An 8,517-nucleotide genomic window follows, 5' to 3' on the forward strand; every position below is an offset into this window, starting at 1 on the left:
TTCCTTTTCACGTCGCTTTAGGAGGCACTGCAAGGAATTGCTTTGCGCCGCACCCACAGCCACAGCATCCGCCAAGAAACTCGAAGCACACGTAAATGTAATTTTAAGGAATTTTCTTGTAAGCCTTTAACTTACTAGAACGTAAACCCCCGGGGCACGCAATGGCAGGAATGGCCGTCACTCTGTGTTTAGCCAGGTCGTGTTTACAAACGTACGTGCCCAAGGGCAGGAACTCCGTGCAGACGTGTGGGCCCCCCTGAGCGGCATGTCCTTTGTTCTACTTTATTTTTTGTACGTGGATTGATAGCTCGAGTAATGCATTTGCGAGCATCACGCGCAGGTTTACAAAGTGCCTTTAGTTTGCAGTGAGTATACATTAGCTAGAACGGCCGCCAGTAGTTAACTCGAATCGAAGAACAGCCAGACTAAACTCATCATTTCCATGCAACACAGTACAGGCTTGTGCCAAGCTCGTAAAATATGCATTTGCACCCCTTCACTCACGTGTCCCTGGACTACGAGCGCTTAAGCGTATATATAGTTCGAGCTCCGCGCCCTGTGCATTTCCGCGCTAGCGAGGTAGTGGCTAGCAGTTGGGTGTATATATCGTGTCTTCAGTAGCAGTACGTGCTATGGAACGTCTGTTTGAGCGACTAGTCAAACTCGCAAATGTTTTGTCCCGCTTTGAAATGCCCAGTGTGTGAGTGGGACTAGCTTTACCCTCACTGCACACGAGTAAAATGGTTAGAGGAAGCGGGCAGACGTGTAGTGGAAACCGTATCGTAGAACGAAAAAAAACGCAAGCACACCACCGCTCTAACTCCGCGGGTTCCGTGGAACCGAGCGAACAAGCAGCAAGACACGCGAGCCATGCATCCCGTCGCAACGGCTGGGACGAGCTCTCTGTTTTCGGCCGCCAGAGCTGGATCCCCTGGGGACGGTACCACCGCGCGGCCAACGGAATGGAATTACCCGCTGCGCAATTAGCCCCGCTTGCGTTCGCGAGCTTGTTTCGGCGTCACGCAGCTCGCTGTCTCGGCTGCAAACTAAAAATTGTAGGCGATTATGTGGAATTCGCTGAGAACACCGCATACAGTGTGCTTCGCACGAAGCTGGAACGCGAGCTGTTTCCTGCTGGTTAGGGAACAGTTAAAGCACAACTATACGCAGAGCGTAGATAAGGAAATAAAGCCGCGAACTGCGTAACGTAAGCCGACTAATCGCAGTTTTCCTGAAGGACCAATGATTGAACATGCTCTGAATTCGCTGTGGTTTGAGCATCCAGTTCAACTTCAGAGAGCAGCCGCTGTTCAAGTGATCATTATTTTAAGTACAGAACAATGCAGTTCTACGAATGTAAGGTACTTCTACCAACCCTTTGTTCTTTTTCGCGCGATATTCTCTCAGGAGATGCCGTGTGATGCGCGGGTGTTCTTTTTAAATGAAGTGAACTGTTCGCCACATCGTCAAGTACGGAAGAATACACTCCTGGTGGACAGGAGGAAATATTTTCGTCAGTGATCCGCTTGGCTAAGTTTAGCCTAGTAGGGGCGAGAACAACTCTATTCAGGAACATCAAGACAGTGTTTTTCTCTTTCTTGAAAAAGTTGGTTAAAGTAGCTTCCGTCCCTAATACCACATTCTGCTTGCTTAATCGAGGTCCATCGTACAAAAGTGTGCCACCTTCGCAGCTTGTCGCATAGTCATATCTAACAGCAGACGAAATATCAGGTGCTGGAATGCGCACTTAAGACCAACTATACTATACAAAGGCTGACGAAAGCCTGCAGGCCAGTTAGGCTTCGACCTTCATTCTTGCAACAGGATCGCTATTCGAAGCTTGCATCATGAGTGGCCATGCATGGTATAGACTCGCGTATTGGGACCTCAGTCTAAGAAAGTAACGCATGCAGCACGTGAAGGCGAAGTGACGCATTTTGCTTAAGGAGCAAGCATTTAGCAGCTGTGAAAATCCAGGGTACACTGAATAAACAGGCGTTAGGGTGTAGACCAGCAAGCAGTATTGATTTGGACGAAACGCGAAAGCATTGTTCTGTAAACCTTCTCTTCCTTTGCGCTATCATTCTGCAGCCTGGAGCATGAACTGTACTACTGCAGCCACTACCTCTACATGTAATTTGCTTAAGCGACTTTCATCACTAGAAACCAATCACACCCACCTGTCAGTGATGTGGCCTTAGCAAGTTGCTGTCGCCGTTGTTGTATAATAGCGGGTGTTTTACTACAACCAGTGTTTCGTTATAGTCGGTGTGTCATTATAGCAGGTGTTGCGTTCTAGAAGGTGTTATAGCAGGTGGCAGCTGGTGTGGTGGCAGGTGGAAAGTAGTTACTCCCAATAAACGCCCCCTTCCACCTGCCATGATTGGCAGGTGGAGGCTTCACATACACGCCGACGTTCCATAGATGCCGAAGGCAGGACGCCCACGCCGGGCAGTTGCCGCCATCATGGCCCTCCTAATGGTCTCACATTAAAACTGAAAAAGGGTGCCTCCGATCGACTAACATTTTTCGACGAGAAAGCTTTGTTCGGCATCGAATAGAGACAGCAATACCCTTGACTTGGCCATCTCTCTGACACTTACGTGAAATTAGTGACGGCATAGCAGTCGGTGTTACACAGCGCTATCGACGTCCTCGCAGAATTCATCTCCTAGCTCAAGAGACCTCGCAATCAAAGCCTGTACGGCCAATTTCTACCGCCCGAAAAGCGAGCACATAGCGAACGTACTCGCCACGTGGAGTTGCGGAGAAGAAATAAAAACAAAAAGAAGCAGCACATACAGCGTCATTGCAAAGAGAGGCGCACACATTCGGAAACACTTAAAGCAGCTGCAACGGTAGGCAGTTCGCCTTCGCAGGGGCGTACGTCCTGCGGAATTTTCGAGCACGTCAGTAAGAGGGACGGCCACGCGGAGCACGCTGCGACAGCTGAATTAGCCCAGCGCCTCTCGACGACTCGCAGAAACGCAAACGAAGAACGAACTCCACGTGCGGGACACGCACACGTGCTATTTTCCTCTACGCGCGATAAGAGCTGTAAGGCTCGACTCCATCAGCGTTTCCGTTGACACTGCACTTAGCAAATGATCGCGGACGTCATTCGATTTTCAAGCAGCGCGCAGCTCCAGCGAATCTCGGTTCCTCTCGACAGAGCGTGTAGTACGACTGTCAAGAAGCTCTGAAAACTGCTTTGCGGACTTTTTTGCTCGCTTAAATTCGGGTTTGTTCATTAGTTGGATAGAAAAAAAAAGAGGGGGGGGGGGAAGAATTTGTAGAATAAGCGGAGTTCTTCGTTTAGTGCGAAACGCTCCGACTTCGGCGCTGGGTTATTAATGGACTTATCGCCTAGCCCAGGTTTGCAGTAATCGTTGATCAGCAAAGCGGCTGGCCATTCTTGTTGTTTTCACTACTGTTGCTTTGGACGCAATTTGGAACGCACGAAGGTGCGTGTTTATGCCGTGATGCAACTTGAATCTTGAACTGGTCCTATGCGAAGGACAAGAATTTTTACACGTCCGACATTTTGTGCAGTAGGACGCAAAAGTAACGTCCACACGCAGCGGGCACACCTAAAAAATTTTGTTGTTGGATAGTTAGTTGCAGTTCACCTCGATTAAAGGCGCCAGTTCTGGACAGGACTGGAAGAAAGGCGCCTCGTCTCCTCGTCTTTCTTTTATCTTTTTCGTACTGATACCTGCGACAAAGACACATCAGAGTTGTCGTTTACATCGCGTGGCTCACGAAGCATGCGCCGTTTGCTTTGAGTAAATTGCCTGTGGTCACAGAAATGAAAATGTACAGAGGCTTCATAGTTCAAATTGAACCTGATAATTTAAACCCTAGTTCTTTCGAAGCTGTTCAGAAAGAAGGAATGAAATCATAAAGAAACGCAGCTCCCCGGTTTGACCCCCTTTTGCGCGAGAAAGATTTCATTCCAACCTCACCATCATGTGGCGTCGTCAAAGAAAGATTGTCCTTCACCACCGGCCGACGCCAACCTCTTAATCTTCACGACCTTCCGACCACACGTCTGCTCCCGAAAAGGAGGACATAATAAAAAAAGGAAGATAATAATAATATCAGGTCGTCCCAACGCCGCCTATACTTCGCAACGTAGATGGCATCTTGCAGCGTGTTTTTCTGCCCTCGCCGCATCATTCCAAACTGCGCTGTTGGGCAACCTAAGAGACTATTTCGCAACCGCGCCTTGTCTACCGTAGAGCACGCGTGACTTCATCACGGCGACGCATTAGGTGGGCACGAGGTGAGGGACCGAGTCGCAGCGCCCGCGCAGGCAGGTAAGCATGGCGTGCGAGAATGCGCAATTTCTCTTGGTAACGAAACAAGTCCGCTCCTGCCTTCCAAGGAATATGACGTGCTATTCCGAGCGCGGTCACAGCTTTATTTTCCCTCACTGCTGGCTCCTTTCATCTTCTTTCATTTCTTCTTTTTTTTTGCTTTTATAGGGCTCTCTGGAAGGGCCACGAGCACCTAGAAGTCGAGTCTGCATCCAACTTCGCATCCTCGCCTGCGCACCTAATAAAATATGCAAATTACCTCGAAACACGCGTCGCGTCTTCCTTGTAACTCTTCCTCCTTCCTACTTTACGTGCTCGAAGCGCCTCTTCTGCCCGTGCTCTACACATTTCTATTCACCGCCGCTCTCTTTCTCCTGCCTCTCTCTGCCTCTGTTATAGCTTTCGTTCTTTCTTTTTTTCCTTCTTCTTCTTCTCATTCCATCCAGCTCCTAGTCGGTGGATCGTTGCCTCCAGAAAAGGAGAGCCGCTAAGCAGCAAGAGCAAATTGAGTTCTGCCTCGTCTGCCGGCTGCGTCGACCGGCGCTTCGTTGCAGCCGATGCCACTCTCTCTCTCGTAGAGTGCTCCGCGCCCGCGCGAAGGGACTATCAGTCTTGTCACTTCTGTTATGCTCGCTTCCTTTCGGCAATTCCCAGCTGAAAGAGCAGCTTACGTGTGGTCTTATAGCGCACCGATGTAAACAGGATGCGAGAAAAGTTTACATCGTTTCGTTCTCTCTGCTACACTGATACTCTGCGCGACAGTTAGATGAGTGACGTCAAATCTTTGTTAACGTATCTGACGCGTCTGTTTCCCCGTAGCGCATGGATGATGTGGCTCATGTAGTGTTGTTCTAGCCTTTGTTAACAAGTCGCTATACGAAGAGATATTTTAATGTGCTTTGTTGGGGTTAACGCCCTGAAACGGCACACAGGCTATGAGCAACGCTGTAGGCGGAGACACTATCGCTGCGACAAATTTTCAGCCTACTTTTATTTGCTAATTATGCCTAGTTTTTTGTTTTAGAATTCTCATCACCAAATTGGTAGGTTTTGGTAGAGGTTCCCTACTCAAGAATTAAATGTATGAGCTTGGTTCTCGTGTTTCTTCCATGATCTATCATTATTCTGTTTCATATCAGCACTGTTAATGAATTTATGCGTTAAAACGTTATGGGCTGAGCCCGCTATGCTTAACAAGGTGCCCTTTTAATGGGACTTAGTAAACAGGTCATGTATTTTGCGTGTTATTCACTGCAACCAGTAGAAACAAATATGAGACACCCAGAAATTAAATAAGTTTGTCATCTGCATCTCTTGGCGCAATTCGCAATTTCGTGTTCTCGTCTTTATGATGGTCGCTTGCAATAAAAAATAAACTCCCGTTTGGGGCATTTGCCTTCGCTCTTGCGAATGTAATATATGTATGTAAGAACATCCTTTCTTTTTTTTTAGCCCTGAAACGTAGAAATTTCCGACCAAGAAACAGGGATCACCAATTTCAGCTCTTGAACAAAGGTGCGAGATTCGTTAAGGTAGGTACCAAAACGCGCTTATTCAATACCTGACACACATGACGGTCTCGCGGCTCCGACTCTCCTATAATTCCGTAACGATACCAGATAACATTCCGCTAACACTGCGTTTAGTTGTCTTCGATTAAATCAAGTAACGTATTGGTTGTTTCGTGGGAATGGCGGCACTTCATCGGTACGCATTGACGCTCCTTAAACCTATTCCTTTCTTTCGCACTAAATCGGATATGTGCGACCTGTTATATTAATACTGAGAATGTTAGATAGGCAATGCCTTCAGTACATGAACAATGCGATCCGTCCTTTACATAGCATTGGCCGTTACTAATTACATGAGTACAGTGAACTCTTGCAACTGTCTGCACGATAGATTTAGCAGCGGCGAGGAAAATCTGACTGCAGAAAGGACTCTGTTTGCCTCTTACAAAGATAAGCAGCTGTTTGTATACGCCCGTCTATATAAGCAAATGAAGTGCTCACAGGTGTATTCATGATCCATACTCGAATAAACGAAATCCGGCAAGCGCATAACTAACGCGCGAAAATTCACAAAACACAATTTTTCATCGTTTCCTGACGACGTCCTAATCCGAGTCCTGCGCACCTGTGCCTTATTTCATTTCTTTTAAACCATCTTGTTCGTACGTCTCGCAAAATACCAGAGAACAATCGTAGCTCTCGCTTTGTTCTCACACTCATCCTTCCCCATCTGACAGCCTAACCACTGAATAATTCTCTCAGTTTACTTTATTGACGGCACCCTCCATAAAGGAACACAACGCACGCAATTTCAGTTCAACTCACCTGCAATCGCTTCTTCTTTTTTAATTTTAGTTGCTTCACCTAATATTTCTTCGCAACGTCAGCTTTTCAAATGTGTTATTGACTTTTCATAATCCGACGTTCCAGACGAGCCACGCCTTCATTCTTTTCTTCACCCGTTGCTTTCCTTTCATAAGAGTAAAATACGTGCCGTGCGTGTATGAAATGGGCGAGCAAGACTCCCTTTCTAACTCGCTGCCGAATTCCTTACAAGTCGGCTATTGTTCCGCCTTTAGTGCGCGATGAAAAAGCTGTTCTAAAGGTACGCTTCCTTTTCACTTTCCTCCTTATTCGCCCCATTTTATTTAGGCAATCGCTCGCGAACACTTCCGCCAATTTTTCTTTCACATCTAATTCTTCTCCGGCGTTCCTGTCTGGCGTGCGCTAAGTGAACGCCCTCTTACCGTTTGTTGGTGCTTTCTTGATAACGAAAAAAAAAATCGCCGATGCCTGTGTTTCCTCGGCGCATTTCGCGCTGGTACCAGTATACACCTGACGCGAATAACGCGTTTGCTCGCTTGATATCTTTTTGTTCTTTCCCGCCCCTTCAGTCCCGTGCCATAGAGGAGAGGCACTTGGCGGTTCGCAGGTGTCATCTGTGCATGAAATATGCAAATGCAGTCGTCTCCTTGGCAACCACGCGACGGCAACATTGCTCGACGAAACGAGACTTTCTCTCCACCTGCGCCCTTTGAGTCTTAAAGCAAAACTCATTTTCCCGAGATAGCGCTTCTTCTTTTCCGTCTTTTCCCTTTTTCGAAAGGAAACTCAAGGAAACTTGCGAAAAAAAAAAACATGCACGGGGTTTATTCTAACAAAGTTGCTCATTCTATTCGTGAGAAAACGCAAAAAGAAGAAACTAAGGAATGGGTGGAATCACCGTGCTTTCCTTTATGTCAGCGTGTATCACCCGTGATAACATTAAGCATAAAGCTTACATTTCTCCAACGCACATAATCAAGTGAAATTTGTTCATTTTTTTTCTCCACTTTGCGCGCTGGAGTTCATCCCGAAATTTGACGGCGCGGCACTGAAGCTTCTAAGGAGCTCTCTGGTAGTATCTCTCGTCCAGCAAAGCTGATGAGTTCACGGAACGTCGTGTTTTCATCCTGATATGAAATATGCAAGATCGAAAATAAAAAAAATAATGTTGGTTTAAGTTTCACTCGCATTGTTTATTGAGCATGCGCGCTTAAAGGGCTTTAATTTAAATTGGGCATATGCCTCAAACAACAGCAGGCGATTGTCAAAAATTGATGGCACTCCTGGTAGAAATGGCAGTCTTGGGCTGGTATGAGTGAAGGGTATTTATTGAAGTGTAGATATGCTAAGGATCTTGTTAATGTTCAAAAGTAAAAGCTAGGGGGAAAAACTTAAAGAAACAAAAATGTCCTAAGTACAGCTGGCGGCGACCGCCAAGAAAAAGCGCTCACTGAAATAGATAAGCGACTTGACTAAAGCTACGGATTGACGGCGTTGTCTGAGCACTGGCCTAGGAGGGACAAACTTAGCATTTAACCTATCAGAATATTACAGCAATATTCATGAAATATAAACTTTTCTAGTATGTTCTATGCGACTACGACATCGGTATGGAAAGTGTATGTATCCGTAGTTTATTGGATTGCAAAAACATTTATTTCGTCAGAAAAAGCGAAATGCACACTATCCGCGCTAGGTGGCTATCAGCCCACGGCTAACAGCAATCTGAGCAGCCCATTCAATGGCCCGGGTTTCAACGGCCAGATTTGAGCTGACGAACACGGCCTCACACTGCTCGAGAGTAGGAACTCGTATTAGAGATTGCGGTGGCGGCTCCTCTTTCCAGTTCCACAATATGTGAT

The sequence above is a fragment of the Amblyomma americanum genome, chromosome 3 (assembly GCF_052857255.1).
Source record: "Amblyomma americanum isolate KBUSLIRL-KWMA chromosome 3, ASM5285725v1, whole genome shotgun sequence".
NCBI lineage: Eukaryota > Metazoa > Arthropoda > Arachnida > Ixodida > Ixodidae > Amblyomma > Amblyomma americanum.